This window comes from Eleutherodactylus coqui, chromosome 1 (genome assembly GCF_035609145.1).
Source record: "Eleutherodactylus coqui strain aEleCoq1 chromosome 1, aEleCoq1.hap1, whole genome shotgun sequence".
In the NCBI taxonomy this organism is placed as follows: Eukaryota; Metazoa; Chordata; class Amphibia; order Anura; family Eleutherodactylidae; genus Eleutherodactylus; species Eleutherodactylus coqui.
In genome coordinates, this window is record NC_089837.1 from 507,443,871 (window position 1) to 507,461,162 (window position 17,292).

At 47.9% G+C, this 17,292-nt stretch overlaps 1 long non-coding RNA gene across 1 annotated transcript in view; it reads right to left on the reverse strand.

Annotated features, from left to right (window-relative positions):
- The window catches only part of LOC136588361 (uncharacterized), a 45,165-nt gene extending 28,987 nt beyond the window's left edge, over positions 1 to 16,178 (reverse strand). Inside the window, exon 1 of the long non-coding RNA XR_010787569.1 lies at positions 16,114 to 16,178. This is a non-coding gene — a long non-coding RNA (uncharacterized lncRNA). The remainder of the gene's footprint in view (positions 1 to 16,113) is intronic.
- Positions 16,179 to 17,292: the final 1,114 nt, after the last annotated feature.

Genomic DNA, 17,292 nt, shown 5'->3' on the forward strand with positions numbered 1-17,292 from the left:
TTTAAGGCCCTGGACAGCTTTATGGCTCCCCAGCAAGACTGTGTCACTGCTCCCCAGTCAAGGCTGAGTCGCCGGGAGCACTGTAAAAGGATGGTGAGGGAGTACGTAGCCGATCGCACGACCGTCCTCCGTGACGCCTCTGCCCCCTACAACTACTGGGTGTCGAAGCTGGACACGTGGCCTGAACTAGCGCTGTATGCCCTGGAGGTGCTTGCTTGTCCTGCGGCTAGCGTCTTGTCGGAAAGGGTGTTTAGTGTGGCCGGGGGGAATCATCACAGATAAGCGTACCCGCCTGTCAACCGACAGTGCCCACAGGCTAACACTCATCAAGATGAACAAAGCCTGGATTTCCCCAGACTTCTCTTCTCCACCAGCGGACAGCAGCGATACGTAAGCAATACGTAGGCTGCACCCGCGGATGGAAGCTACGTTCTCTCTCACCATCCAAAACGGGGACATTTCTGCTTCATCAATCTGTGTATAATATTCCTCCTCCTCCTCCTGCTCCTCCTCCTGAAACCTCACGTAATCACGCTGAACGGGCAATTTTTCTTAGGGCCACAAGGCTCACTCATATAATTTTTCTAAACAATTTTTATATGTTTCAATGCTCTTAAAAGCGTTGAAACTTTAACTTGAACCAATTTTTCGTTAAACTGGGCTGCCTCCAGGCCTAGTTACCACTTAAGCCACATTAACCAAAGCGATTAATGGGTTTCACCTGCCCTCTTGGTTGGCCATGGCCAATTTTTTGGATGTACATTAGTTCTGTTGATACAGCAATTTTTGTGGGCCCTCGCCTACAGTGTAATCAAATGAATTTTTAGCCCACCTGCATTACAGCTGACGTTACATCCGCTGTGTTGGACAATGCAATGGGATATTTTTGTGTATCGCCGGTGGGTTCCAGGGAGCCACCCATGCTGTGGGTCCACAGGGAGTTTAACCTACATGTGTCCACTTGTAAAGAACCCCAGTCTGACTGGGGCATGCAGTGTGGGCCGAAGCCCACCTGCATTAAGCACGACATTACTACCTCAGCTGTGTTGGGCAATGCAATGGGATATTTCTATGTACCGCCGGTGGCTTCCTGGCACCCACCCATGCTGTGGGTCCACAGGGAATTATAAATGCGTCTGTTTACACTTGTAAAGAACCCCAGTCTGACTGGGGCATGCAGTGTGGGCCGAAGCCCACCTGCATTAAGCACGACATTACTACCTCAGCTGTGTTGGGCAATGCAATGGGATATTTCTGTGTACCGCCGGTGGCTTCCTGGCACCCAGCCATGCTGTGGGTCCACAGGGAGTTGTTACTACATCTGTCCACTTGTAAAGAACCCCAGTCTGACTGGGGCATGCAGTGTGGGCCGAAGCCCACCTGCATTAAGCACGACATTACTACCTCAGCTGTGTTGGGCAATGCAATGGGATATTTTTATGTACCGCCGGTGGGTTCCAGGGAGCCACCCATGCTGTCGGTCCACAGGGACTTCACAATAGGGAGTTGTACCTGCCTGTGTCTGTGAATTAAAAAGCCCGGTCTGACTGGGGCATGCAGACACCTTGACAGAATGAATAGTGTGTGGCACATAGGTTCCCCATTGCTATGCCCACGTGTACAGCTCCTGATGGCGGTGGCACAGGATTATATTTCTCATTGCTTCTGTACAGCATTGTGGGCTATCGCCCCGCCCCTTTTAAAGAGGGTCGCTGCCTAGCCGTGCCAACCCTCTGCAGTGTGTCCCTGCGGTTCCTCCTCATGACAGACGCACTTATAAATAGACATGAGTGTGGCGTGGCATGAGGGCAGCTGAAGGCTGCGCAGGGACAATTTGGTGTGCGCTGTGGACACTGGGTCGTGCGGGGGGGTTGGGCAGCATGTAACCCAGGAGAAGTGGCAGCGGAGTGTCATGCAGGCAGTGATTGTGCTTTGTTGGAGGTAGTGTGGTGCTTAGCTAAGGTATGCATTGCTAATGAGGGCTTTTCAGAAGTAAAAGTTGTTGGGGGGGGGGGGGGGCACTCTTGCCGGTATTGTGGCTTAATAGTGGGACCTGGGAACTTGAGATGCAGCCCAACATGTAGCCCCTCGCCTGCCCTATCCGTTGCTGTGTCGTTCCCATCACTTTCTTGAATTGCCCAGATTTTCACACATGAAAACCTTAGCGAGCATCGGCGAAATACAAGAATGCTCGGGTTGCCCATTGACTTCAATGGGGTTCGTTACTCGAAACGAACCCTCGAGCATCGCGATAATTTCGTCCCGAGTAACGAGCACCCGAGCATTTTGGTGCTCGCTCATCTCTATTAATAATCAATCATTTATACTCCTTTCATAATCTATACTCATAATTTTTCAAGCACTTCATTCAAGCCATTTGGGGTGAGGGTATTCATTCTGTAAATCCAGTACATCTCTTTTTCTCGTAAACGTTGTACTGAATTTTCATAAATGAATTCCAGGGGTGTGACTCTGAGTCCTTCACTAGTTTTATTATGGTGCGTGGAAAAATGGCGGGATACACTATGTTTGGTGTATCCCTTCTTAATGTTACTTCGATGTTTATTAACCCTTTCCCTCAGAGTATTAATGGTCCTGTCCACGTACCTCATACCACAGTGGCATTCTATCATGTATACCACCAATTTCACACTACAGGTCATATGTTGTCCTATCTTAATCTTTTCCCCATTTGCTAATTCTACCTCCTGTCTATCATTTTCAATATTATGACAACATTTGCACTTTTTCTCGTTACATCTGTGCACACCTCCTTCTCCCATCTTGCTGTTCTGTAGTTTACTTTTCTCTTTTTTCTTGTTACCTTCTCTTCTCGGACACAAAGGGGCCAATACATTTTTTAAGGTTTTATTCTTTTTAAATATACATCGGGGGTTGTCAGATATTATTTGCATTAGAAAAGGATCCTCCTTCAATATGGACCAATTATTCTTGAGGATCTTATTTATTTCTCCATGTTGGGAACTATATTTAGTGATAAACGCTGATTTGAATTCCTGGCTATTGCCTTCTTTATTCCTCATTTCAAAACCTTTTTCTCCATTTTCTTTCCTTCCAGCCTTCTTGTATGCAGTTTCTATTATTTTCTTAGGGTACCCTTTCTGTTGAAATCTCTTTTTTATGACTATAGCCTGTTTTTCAAAGTCCTCATTTTTAGTACAATTCCTTTTCACCCGCTGTAGTTGCCCAAAAGGGATGTTCATTCGCCATTTCTTATGGTGGCAACTATAGTAATCCAAATAGCTATTTGTGTCTACTGGTTTGAAGTGGGTACGTGTTATTATTTTATCTCTATCTGCTTCTAACTCCAAATCCAAGTATACTGCTTTTTAGGATCTATAGTATAAGTGAAATTAAATCCAAATTCATTTTTACCCAGTTCTTGTATAAATGAAATTAAGTCATCTTTCTTGCCATTCCATATTATCAAGAGATCATCAATGTATCTCCTATAAAATATTATTCTTTCATCCTGAAATCTCTCCTTTTCGAAAACCCCCATAACTAGGTTAGCAAACGTAGGGGCACATTTAGTACCCATAGCGGTCCCAGTTACCTGTTTGTAAAATGTATTGTTGTATGCAAATATATTATTTTGTAATATGAAAAGAATACTCCTCACGATAAAGTCTCTTTGGCCAGATGGCATAAGTATATCTTCCTCCAAAATTTGTTCCACTGCTCTGACCCCTATACCATGTCCTATGTTCATGTACAAAGATTCCACGTCAAGCGTGAACCACTGGTAAGATGTTTCCCACTGTATATTTTTAACCATATCTAATAAATGCCCCGAGTCTTTAACATAGGACGGGAGATTTTTAACATACTTTTGGAGTTGTTGATCAGCATACTCCGAAAGTCTATTAGTAATCGCTTCCATGCCCGCTACTATTGGGCGTCCCGGAGGATTCCAGATGTTTTTATGGATCTTTGGCGTATGGTAAAAATAAGGTACTCCAATCGGTGTCTCTTGTATAGATCTATATTCAGTTTTGGATATACAGTTCTGCCTATATGCTTCTTGTAATAAATTATGGAATTCCTTTGTTATGTTTACAGTGGGATCATTTTTCAACAATTTATAATATTTCTCGTCTTTTAGTATTCTTTGTGCCTCTTGATCGTACTGTTCATAATCCATAAGTATGATGCCTCCCCCTTTATTCGCTCCTCTGATCACAATAGACTCATCTTGTATTAGTTCTTTTAGTGTCTCTCTTTGTTTTTTAGTTAGATTATCAATGTATTGGCCAATACATTGAACTTTTTTACCAAAGGGTGATGAAAGACTTTGATAAGATGTGTAACAATAAACAACATAGGAAGAAAGATAATCTAACTAAAAAACAACTTTTCAGGAACTTTTTTATTTTTCATTAGATATACCTGACAATTTTGTGACGGAGGTGGCACGGGATTGGAATGATCATCGTATAATTTATTATCAATTGTAATCAGCATTGTGGGTTATCGCCCATACTTTCAAAGAGGGTCGCTGCCCGGCCCTGCCAACCCTCTGCAGTTTGTGTCTTCGGCTCTTCCTCATCGCAGACTCACTTAGAAATCGACATGGGGGTGGTGTGGCTATGAAGCGAGTGTGTGGCATGAGGCCAGCTGAACACTGCGCAGGGAAAATTTTGGGTGCTCTGTGGATGCAGGGTCGTGCGGGGGGTTGGACAGCAATACCAGCGTGTAACCCAGGAGAAGAGGCAGCGGTGTCACCCGCAGGCGGTGATTGTCCTTGGTTGTAGCTACTGTGGTGGTTAACTAAGATGTGCCAGTGCATGTGCCTTGCTTATGAGGGTCTGTCCCAAGTAAATAGTTAGGGAGGTGACCACCAGGCTCTTGCCCCCATTTTGGCTTAATAGTGGGATCTGGGAGCCTCAAATTCAGCCATGCATGCTGCCCCTGCCCTTCCCTATGTTGTCAGGTGTTTCAAAAATCATCCCCTATGCGGAGCATCGGTCCCACACAAAAATGCTCAAGTCGCCCATGGACTTCTATGGGGTTCGTTACTCGAAACGAGCTCTCGAGCATTACGAAAAGTTCAACTTGAGTACCGAGCACCCGAGCATTTTGGTGCTTGCTCATCTCGACTCATGTGGACAGAAAATAATCAGTAGCCTTCAGGCTCAGATCTTGCCTGTTATTTGAATGCTGTCACTCCACGTCAATGGCTGCAAAATGATGTTTTCTGATATAGATATTTTATGTACTCTGTTATTAGTGTCTTTCATGTTTTGGAGGTAAGAAGGCAGTTTTGTTACAAATGGTCTTAAGAGTGTGTCAATATTAGGTAGTGGCCTTCACTCTGCAATTATTACCTGAAATTATTGAGCAGCCTAAGTGGGCATTGTTTTTTATGCATTTTTGGCAGCGCATACAACGTAGCAGTCAAGGGTGTAGCTAAAGGCTCATGGGCCTGGGTGCAAAAGTTTATCCTGGGGCCCCCCAACTTCTCTTAACTCTATAATGCAGAGGTGTAACTTGAAGCTCCTTGGCCCCAATGCAAAACCTGTAACAGGGCCCCCAACTATAATGCTTTATTCATAGTACTGGGCTCTCTATATGGAGAAGAGAGGCCTCTTGGGCTCCCAAAGGCTCCTGGGCCCGGGTGCAACCGTATCTCCTGCATCCTCTATAGTTACACCAGTGGTAGCAGTAGTAGGATTTTTATTGAAGATAAATTTAAATTCATCTAAAGATAATAAATGTTCCTCTGTAAGGATTGACCTGAAGTTTTTGATGAACTGCCTTGTGGGATTGCCAGACAGGGTTCAATACGGCCGCTTGTCTTTGACAGCTGTTACAATATAATCTAGTTCATAATCACTATAATATCTCCTTTGTCATATATTTTATTTTAGGTCCTCCAGGGCTATCACTTCTTGAGATTTTAAATTGGAATAAATTTTACTTCTATGAGGCTTAAAATTTCAGAATGTCCTTTGTTACCAAACGCATGAATTCATCAAGGCTGTCAAACTGAGCAAAAGTCGGGGGTTTTTTGTCTCGGGGTAAAGCTTGGTAAAGGAGCCCTGCATCTCTACAGCACTCATTTCCTTTTCCCTCGAGGTATGCTGTAGCATCTTCAGAGATTCCAAGTCATTGGGAGATGTAAGAGTAGAATTTAAGAATTTGGATGAATAGCATTTATGAAGGACCAGTTTTCGAGGACAAATATGAACAAAGAAAAAAAAAAGAAGAGAAAAAGTCCTCAGCGCTCAAATAAGGGTACAAAATGATGGGAGATGTAGGGATGGAATAGCAGATAACTTACTTCACGGAGGCGTCTGTGCTCAGGCGCCCCCAATCCCAGCCAGCATGTCAAATTACCGTCGGCAACAGCGGTTAGTTCCACGATTTATTGAATGATAGTAGACGCGTTTCGGCCTTACAATCGTTTGGCCTTCATCAAGTACCTGATGAAGGACTTTTACTCTTCTTTTTTTTTCTTTGTTTATATTTACTCCACCATTTACATGATTGGAGCCTCCTCAAGCTGCTCTACAGTACTACCATTGTCTGTATAAATTTGGGTACATCTTCCTTCTACGTTATCAAGAGGAACATTTACACTGCCTCATCTCTAACCATAAGGATGCCTGTGGACATCTGATCAGTGAGCGCCACCTATCCAATTACAAGGACAAATATGGATATCTTTGAGCAAATCGAAGTGTGAAACTTTTTGTCGTATGTGAAATTAATAAACCTTTTTTCAATACAGAATGTTGGGCAACACCAAGTATGTGAAATTAAAGGTTAATAACCTGCACCTCATCCTGAGAGTCCTCTATGTCTGACTTCATCACTCTTTGTCCCTTTCTTTTTGTGGCATGATAGTTGGGCCAAAAAAAAAAAATCACAACCATCAAGGTAATATTTATAGTATATTGAGGGGTTGGTACTTGCAGGGGAGGTAGTGGTTAAATCCACCACCTGTTGTTACACAAATAAAACTGATGATGATGTAGGGACATCACCAGAAGTCAGCGTCACGTTTCCAAACTCATGGTGCTAAGCATGCAAGCACTGATGTCAAGAGAATGAGCAGTGATACTGAAGCCTCTAATTGGCTGCAATGGTCACCTAACTCCAGGTGATGTCAGCTGTTACAAACACTGGGACCACAGCGGGGCTGCAGTGCTGGATCCTGGTCGCAGCAGAGTGGTAAGTAATGCTCAGTTTATTATATTACTACATGCAGCCCTATTGAAGGCAAGTTGTGTGCAAATTGGAAAACCGCTTTAAATTCTTTGTATGCAAGATAAAACAATAGATGTCAGACCAGATCATCGCTGCCATGAGCCTACAGTTATTGCCAGTATTACATTCTCAGTTCTTATTTTTCAAACAAACATATACGGTAAATAATTGACCATTCATTTATCCATTAGGCCTCAAAAAGAAACACAATGTGACCATATGGACTGCAGCTCGACCTACCACAAAGCAAGTGCTCAGTCTATTACAGTGCACATGGGAATCAGGCAGCAGGTCAAGGTCTGACTCGACTGGCCTTGATTGAGGCCGGGTGGCAGGAGAAGGACCAACCATTTTTCATGGGAGTCACATTACTATGATTTAGTCAGATGCAAAGTAAAAATTTTTGTCAACAGCACACAAATAGATTAACCCAAAAGGGTGAGGCATGCAAATCTTCATATGCCAAACCACCAAGGAATCTGAGCCCCAACTCCAATAAAGACCAAAGAATAATTTAGAAAGATGGCATCATATATGGTGCATATTTAATATTGTTATCTTTATTCATCCATATCCAAAAAATGTGACGTTTTGACTTCTTGAGGTCTTTGTCATGGTCGAAAAGTCACATTTTGGAAGAATAAAGCGTGTGTTTTTTCATTGCCTTAGGCTGGATTCACACAAACGTATATCGTCTCGGTTTTCATGCCGAGCCGATATACAGTGTGCTTGTCTGCAGGGGGAGGAGGATAGAAGAGTCAGGAGCAGGAACTGAGCTCCCGCCCCCTCTCTGCCTCCTCTCCACCCCCTCTCTGCCCCTCTGCACTATTTGCAATTAAAGGAGGCCGGACGGGGCTAAGTTTTGAGAATTAGCCCCTCCCCGTCCCGCCTCTCCCCATTGCAAATAGTGCAGAGGGGCGGAGAGGAGGCAGAGAGGGGGCAGGAGCTCAGTTCCTGCTCCTGGCTCTTCCATCCTCCCCCCCCCTGCAGATGAAGACAACGTATATCGGCTCGGCGTGAACGTGAAAACCGAGCCGATATACGTTTGTGTGAATCCAGCCTTAGGGCTCCCACCCACTAGCGTTTTTTTTCACTGCGAAATTCGCACGTTTTTTTTTTCTACAGGGGGTCTATGGGACTTGTATTGTTAAAATCGCGATCGCGCAAAATCGCGATTTACCGCGAAATCGCGATTTTGCGCAATCGCGGTTTTAGCTTTACAACTCCCATAGCCCAAAGACCCCTGCAGAAAAAAAAAACGCTGCGAATTTCGCAGTAAAAAAACGCTAGTGGGTGGGAGCCCTTAGGACGTAACAGATTTTTCTAGTTTACTGATTGTAGGAACAAGGTGCATCTAGTTTCCCCCTTGGTAGAATTGTTGAGAATGGCATGCGGAAATTCTGCGACAATGTACAGTGTAAGTGAATGGGGCTAATCAAACTCCACTAACTCACAACAGAAGAAATAAGCAGCAGAAAATAGCCAGGCTGCGGATTTTAAAATCGCAGTGTGCTCATGTGGATGTATTCAATACAATAGTGGAATCTGCAGTCAAAATGAGCATTAAAATCTACATGCAAATTGCTGTTCAGAAAATGTCTGCCATGAGTGGCTCTTGATTATTAAGCATTGTATTAGGTCTGAACTGCATTATATTTGTGCTTTATATGACTATGGGTGGCATTGTAGCGCTGCTATTAGTGTACATTGAAAGGTATTGTGTGTTATGTAACAGGTAGAGATGAGCGAACACCAAAATGTTCGGGTGTTCGTTATTCGGAACGAACTTCCCGCGATGCTCGAGGGTTCGTTTCGAGTAACGAACCCCATTGAAGTCAATGGGCGACCAGAACATTTTTGTATTTCGCCGATGCTCGCTAAAGTTTTCATGTGTGAAAATCTGGGCAATTCAAGAAAGTGATGGGAATGACACAGAAACGGATAGGGCAGGCGAGGGGCTACATGTTGGGCTGCATCTCAAGTTCACAGGTCCCACTATTAAGCCACAATACCGGCAAGAGTGCCCCCCCCCCCCTCCCAACAACTTTTACTTCTGAAAAGCCCTCATTAGCATGGCATACCTTTGCTAAGCACCACACTAGCTACAACAAAGCACAATCACTGCCTGGATGACACTCCGCTGCCACTTCTCCTGGGTTACATGCTGACCAACCGCCCCCCTCCCCCCCACAGCGCACACCAAAGTGTCCCTGCGCAGCCTTCAGCTGCCCTCATGCCACGCCACACTCATGTCTATTTAGAAGTGCGTCTGCCATGAGGAGGAACCGCAGGCACACACTGCAGAGGGTTGGCACGGCTAGGCAGCGACCCTCTTTAAAAGGGGCGGGGCGATAGCCCACAATGCTGTACAGAAGCAATGAGAAATAGAATCCTGTGCCACCGCCATCAGGAGCTGCACACGTAGGCATAGCAATGGGGAACCTATGTGCCACACACTATTCATTCTGTCAAGGTGTCTGCATGCCCCAGTTAGACGGGGCTTTTTAATTCATAGACACAGGCAGGTACAACTCCCTATTGTGAAGTCCCTGTGGACTGACAGCATGGGTGGGTGCCAGGAAGCCACCGGCGGTACATAAAAATATCCCATTGCATTGCCCAACACAGCTGAGGTAGTAATGTCGTGCTTAATGCAGGTGGGCTTCGGCCCACACTGCATGCCCCAGTCTGACCGGGGTTCTTTACAAGTGGACACATGTAGGTTACACTCCCTGTGGACCCACTGCCTGGGTGGGTGCCAGAAAGCCACCGGCGGTACATAGAAATATCCCATTGCATTGCCCAACACAGCTGAGGTAGTAATGTCGTGCGTAATGCAGGTGGGCTTCGGCCCACACTGGATGCCCCAGTCAGACTGGGGTTCTTTAGAAGTGTACAGATGTATTAAAAACTCCGTGTGCACCTACAGCATGGGTGGCTCCCTGGAACCCACCGGCGGTACACAAAAATATCCCATTGCATTGCCCAACACAGCTGAGGTAGTAATGTCGTGCGTAATGCAGGTGGGCTTCGGCCCACACTGCATGCCCCAGTCAGACTGGGGTTCTTTAGAAGTGGACACATGTAGGTTAAACTCCCTGTGGACCCACTGCCTGGGTGGGTGCCAGGAAGCCACCGGCGGTACATAGAAATATCCCATTGCATTGCCCAACACAGCTGAGGTAGTAATGTCGTGCGTAATGCAGGTGGGCTTCGGCCCACACTGCATGCCCCAGTCAGACTGGGGTTCTTTAGAAGTGTACAGATGTATTAAAAACTCTGTGTGCACCTACAGCATGGGTGGCTCCCTGGAACCCACCGGCGGTACACAAAAATATCCCATTGCATTGCCCAACACAGCTGAGGTAACGTCAGCTGGAATGCAGGTGGGCTAAAAAATAATTTGATTACACTGTAGGCGAGGGCCCACAAAAATTGCTGTATCAACAGTACTAATGTACATCCCAAAAATTGGCCATGGCCAGCCAAGAGGGCAGGTGAAACCCATTAATCGCTTTGGTTAATGTGGCTTAAGTGGTAACTAGGCCTGGAGGCAGCCCAGTGTAACGAAAAATTGGTTCAAGTTAAAGTTCCAACGCTTTTAAGCGCATTGAAACTTATAAAAATTGTTCAGAAAAATTATTTGAGTGAGCCTTGTGGCCCTAAGAAAAATTGCCCGTTCAGCGTGATTACGTGAGGTTTCAGGAGGAGGAGCAGGAGGAGGAGGAGGAGGAATATTAGACACAGATTGATGAAGCAGAAATGTCCCCGTTTTGGATGGTGAGAGAGAACGTAGCTTCCATCCGCGGGTGCAGCCTACGTATTGCTTACGTATTGCTGCTGTCCGCTGGTGGAGAACAGAAGTCTGGGGAAATCCAGCCTTTGTTCATCTTGATGAGTGTTAGCCTGTCGGCACTGTCGGTTGACAAGCGGCTACGCTTATCTGTGATGATTCCCCCAGCCGCACTAAACACCCTCTCCGACAAGACGCTAGCCGCAGGACAAGCAAGCACCTCCAGGGCATACAGCGCTAGTTCAGGCCACGTGTCCAGCTTCGACACCCAGTAGTTGTAGGGGGCAGAGGCGTCACCAAGGATGGTCGTGCGATCCGCTACGTACTCCCTCACCATCCTTTTACAGTGCTCCCGCCGACTCAGCCGTGACTGGGGAGCGGTGACACAGTCTTGGTGGGGAGCCATAAAGCTGGCCAGGCCCTTAAAGACTGTTGCACTGCCTGGGATGTACATGCTGCTCGATCTACGCACATCCCCTGCTACCTTGCCCTCGGTACTGCGCCTTCTGCCACTAGCGCTGTCGGCTGGGAATTTTACCATCAGCTTGTCCGCAAGGGTCCTGTGGTATAGCAACACTCTCGAACCCCTTTCCTCTTCGGGAATCAGAGTGGGCAGGTTCTCCTTATACCGTGGATCGAGCAGTGTGTACACCCAGTAATCCGTCGTGGCCAGAATGCGTGCAACGCGAGGGTCACGAGAAAGGCATCCTAACATGAAGTCAGCCATGTGTGCCAGGGTACCTGTACGCAACACATGGCTGTCTTCACTAGGAAGATCACTTTCAGGATCCTCCTCCTCCTCCTCCTCCTCCTCCTCAGGCCATACACGCTGAAAGGATGACAGGCAATCAGCCGGTGTACCGTCAGCAGCGGCCCAAGCTGTCTCTTCCCCCTCCTCCTCATCCTCCTCATGCTCCTCCTCCTCCTCCTGTACGCGCTGAGAAATAGACAGGAGGGTGCCCTGACTATCCAGCGGCATACTGTCTTCCCCCGCCCCCGTTTCCGAGCGCAAAGCAGCTGCCTTTATGGTTTGCAGAGGAATGGTGACGCTAATGATTGTAGCATCGCCGCTCACCACCTGGGTAGACTCCTCAAAATTACCAAGGACATGGCAGATGTCTGCCAACCAGGCCCACTCCTCTGAAAGGAATTGAGGAGGCTGACTCCCACTGCGCCGCCCATGTTGGAGTTGGTATTCGACTATAGCTCTACGTTGTTCATAGAGCCTGGCCAACATGTGGAGCGTAGAGTTCCACCGTGTGGGCACGTCGCCCAGCAGTCGGTGCACTGGCAGCTTAAAGTGATGTTGCAGGGTGCGCTGGGTGGCAGCGTCCGTGTGGGACTTGCGAAAATGTGCGCAGAGCCGGCGCGCCTTTACGAGCAGGTCTGACAAGCGTGGGTAGCTTTTCAGAAAGCGCTGAACCACCAAATTAAAGACGTGGGCCAGGCATGGCACGTGCGTGAGGCTGCCGAGCTGCAGAGCCGCCACCAGGTTACGGCCGTTGTCACACACGACCATGCCCGGTTGGAGGCTCAGCGGCGCAAGCCAGCGGTCGGTCTGCTGTGTCAGACCCTGCAGCAGTTCGTGGGCCGTGTGCCTCTTATCGCCTAAGCTGAGTAGTTTCAGCACGGCCTGCTGACGCTTGCCCACCGCTGTGCTGCCACACCGCGCGACACCGACTGCTGGCGACATGCTGCTGCTAACACATCTTGATTGCGAGACAGAGGAGGAGGAGGAGGAGGAGGAGGAGGGTGCTTTAGTGGAGGAAGCATACACCTCCGCAGATACCACCACAGAGCTGGGGCCCGCAATTCTGGGGGTGGGTAGGACGTGAGCGGTCCCGGGCTCTGACTCTGTCCCAGCCTCCACTAAATTCACCCAATGTGCCGTCAGGGAGATGTAGTGGCCCTGCCCGCCTGTGCTTGTCCACGTGTCCGTAGTTAAGTGGACCGTGGCAGTAACCGCGTTGGTGAGGGCGCGTACAATGTTGCGGGAGACGTGGTCGTGCAGGGCTGGGACGGCACATCGGGAAAAGTAGTGGCGACTGGGAACTGAGTAGCGCGGGGCCGCCGCCTCCATGATACTTTTGAAGGACTCCGTTTCCACAACCCTATACGGCAGCATCTCAAGGCTGATGAATTTTGCTATGCGGACGGTTAACGTTTGAGCGTGCGGGTGCGTGGCGGCGTACTTGCGCTTGCGCTCCAACAGTTGCGCAAGCGACGGCTGGACGGTGCGCTGAGCTACACTGCTGGATGGGGCCGAAGATAGCGGAGGTGAGGGTGTGGGTGCAGGCCAGGAGACGGTAGTGCCTGTGTCCTGAGAGGGGGGTTGCATCTCAGTGGCAGGTTGGGGCACAGGGGGAGAGGCAGGGGTGCAAACCGGAGGCGCTGAACGGCCTTCGTCCCACCTTGCGGGGTGCTTGGCCATCATATGTCTGCGCATGGTGGTGGTGGTGAGGCTGTTGGTGTTGGCTCCCCGGCTGAGCTTTGCGCGACAAAGGTTGCACACCACTGTTCGTCGGTCGTCAGGTGTCTCTGTGAAAAACTGCCAGACCTTAGAGCACCTCGGCCTCTGCAGGGTGGCATGGCGCGAGGGGGCCCTTTGGGAAACACTTGGTGGATTATTCGGTCTGGCCCTGCCTCTACCCCTGGCCACCGCACTGCCTCTTGCAACCTGCCCTGCTGATGCCCTTGACTCCCCCTCTGAAGACCTGTCCTCCTGAGTAAGCGTTGCACACCAGGTGGGGTCAGTCACCTCATCGTCCTGCTGCTCTTCCTCCGAATCCTCTGTGCGCTGCTCCCACGGACTTACTGCCCTTAGTACTACCTCACTGCAAGACAACTGTGTCTGATCGTCATCGTCCTCCTCACCCACAGAAAGTTGTTGAGACAGTTGGCGGAAGTCCCCAGCCTCTTCCCCCGGACCCCGGGAACTTTCGAATGGTTGGGCATCAGTGACGATAAACTCCTCTGGTGGGAGAGGAACCGCTGCTGCCCAATCTAAGCAGGGGCCCGAGAACAGTTCCTGGGAGTGTTCCCGCTCCTGAGCAGGTGTTATTGTAGTGGAGTGAGGAGGCTGGGAGGAAGGAGGAGCAGCAGTCAGAGGATTCGGATTGGCAGCAGTGGACGGCGCAGAACTGCGGGTAGACGATAGGTTGCTCGAAGCACTTTCTGCCATCCAGGACAGGACCTGCTCACACTGCTCATTTTCTAATAACCGTCTCCCGCGTGGACCCATTAATTGGGCGATGAATGTGGGGACGCCAGAAACGTGCCTCTCTCCTAATCGCGCAGCAGTCGGCTGCGACACACCTGGATCAGGAGCTTGGCCTGTGCCCACACCCTGACTTGGCCCTCCGCGTCCTCGGCCGCGTCCACGTCCTCTAGGCCTACCCCTACCCCTCAGCATGCTGTATTACCAGTGATTTGATTTCACAGGCAGGAAATAAATTGGCGCAAGACTGCAGGCCAAATATAATTTTTTCCCTTTTTTGAAAATGAAAGGCCCCACTGCCTCTAGTGAATGAATAATCTAAGTTTAATAACTGTGCTGTGTCCCTGCTAATGTGTCACAGAACGTGAGGGTAGCAGAGTTATTAACTGTGGCAGAGCAGGTATTTTTTTTCCCAATTAAGGAAAGCAAATGGCGAAGCCAGGAGTAAAACGTAGCTGGGTGCGTATGATTTTTACAGGTTGCAGACGCAGCCGACACGTGTCCACCGCCCTTAGGACGGACAGAGGCCGGACAAATAGAATTATTTTCCGTTTTTTGGCACCAAAAGGCAGCACTGCGTATATTCTATGAACATGAGAAGTTTAATAACTGTGCTGTGTCCCTGCTAATGTGTCACAGAACGTGAGGGTAGCAGAGTTATTAACTGTGGCAGAGCAGGTATTTTTTTTCCCAATTAAGGAAAGCAAATGGCGAAGCCAGGAGTAAAACGTAGCTGGGTGCGTATGATTTTTACAGGTTGCAGACGCAGCCGACACGTCTCCACCGCCCTTAGGACGGACAGAGGCCGGACAAATAGAATTATTTTCCGTTTTTTGGCACCAAAAGGCAGCACTGCGTATATTCTATGAACATGAGAAGTTTAATAACTGTGCTGTTTTCCTGCTAATGTGTCACAGAACGTGAGGGTAGCAGAGTTATTAACTGTGGCAGAGCAGGTATTTTTTTTCCCAATTAAGGAAAGCAAATGGCGAAGCCAGGAGTAAAACGTAGCTGGGTGCGTATGATTTTTAAAGGTGTCACACGCAGCCGACACGTGTCCACCGCCCTTAGGACGGACAGAGGCCGGACAAATAGATTTGTTTTCAGTTTTTTCCCACCAACAGGCAGCACTGCGTATATTCTATGAATAATAACTGTGTTGTGGCCCTGCCTATACAATTCTTTCCCTGCAGTATCAATGGAGGGTGCAATGCTCTGCAGAGGCGATTTTGAGAAGCCCAAAAAAAATGCAGCACAGCCAACAGCAGCCTGGACAGTACTGCACACGGATAAATATGGCCCTAGAAAGGACCGTTGAGGTTCTTGAAGGCTACACTCACTCCTAACACTCTCCCTGCCTATGCAGCACTTCTGTCCCTAATGCCAGGTGCAACGGTCTGCAGAGGCGATTTTGAGAAAAAAAAAAATCCCACTGCTAACAGCAGCCAACACACAGCTATCAGTGGCCCTAATAAGGACCTTTGGGGGGTCTTGAAGCCTACACTAACTACCAATTCTTTCCCTACAGCAGCTCCGGTATAAACAGCACTGTCCCTCATCTAACTCACACCGCATCTGAGGCGAGCCGCGGGAGGGGCCGACTTTTATATTAGGCGAACACCTGATCTCGCCAGCCACTCACAGCAGGGGGGTGGTATAGGGCTTGAACGTCACAGGGGGAAGTTGTAATGCCTTCCCTGTCTTTCAATTGGCCAGAAAAGCGCGCTAACGTCTCAGGGAAGGAAGTGAAAGTAACCAGAACACCACATGGTGTTCGTCACGAATAACGAACATCCCGAACACCCTAATATTCGCACGAATATCAAGCTCGGAAGAACACGTTCGCTCATCTCTAGTAACAGGTACTCACCTGACCCAAACATTTCTTCGCGTTTTCTGTACACATACCAGAAAACTCAGAGTCTTGAGAAATGTGGCAACACCTGGTATTACACTGGTCACTAGAATAACATGACTCTCCAAAGTTCTAAATGCGAATCAAAGGAAAGAAAAGTTATAGGAATCCATTTATAAGGTCTCACATTTATGTCACATAAAGAAGGGCGTTTTCTAAAAATTACGGACACATCATAGGGACACGCAAAAAGTTTTGATCACTGGGGGTGCAGATGCTGAGACCCCACTGATTGCTAGAATAAAGCAGCTGAAGCACTCATTTAAGCGCTATTACTTCTTGTTAGCTGGAGATGGGTGCAGAGTCTTTATATTGAGCCTGTCTTCAGCTAGATAGCAGGGACAGCACTCTGATGAGCCCGTTAGGGCTTAGTCCCACAGGTGTTTTAACGCGCAAATTTTTGTGCTCAAAACGCATGCATTCAAAAATGTGTGACCAAAGCGGGTGGCAGGCAGAAAAAAATGCATTTGGCCACGCTTTTCCGCATAAAAAGTGCGCTGCCCGCTATCCCCTGGTGCGGCTGTGACACCTACAGCAGGGGGATTCCTTGGATGTGAAACCCATGGATGCTGTCACATCCAGGGGTTTCACCTTTGGTTAATGGGGCCGGCAGCAGTAGCAGCTGTGATGGGTAGGACTCTCAGCACTCAAACCTTAGTGATAAAAGCCATTAAAGAGTCCCCATATAATGTAAAAAGTTTCTAAAAGGTCATTTAGACCCCATTCACACCTGCATTCAGCGCTGTTATAATTCTGTTTCCCTGTTCTGCTTTTAGAACAGAAAAGCTAAATTAACCCATTAAGGACGCAGCTCTTTTTTTTTTTTTTACATTTTCATCTTTTCCTTCCCCTTTTAAATATTTATACCCCTTCTATTTATCCTTGCACTTCGCTGTATGAGGGTTTGTTTTTTGTGGGAGGAGTTTTTTTTTTTTCAGTGGTGCTATTTAATCTACCATATAATGTACTGAAAAACTTTTAATAAATTTTAAGTGCAGTGAAATGGAAAAAATTAAATTCTGTTATCTTTCAGGGCTGCTTCAGACGACCGTATATCGGCCGGGTATTCACTCCAGCTGATATATGGCGTCTCTGTCTGCAGGGGGAGGAAGCTGGAAGAGTCAGGAGCAGTGC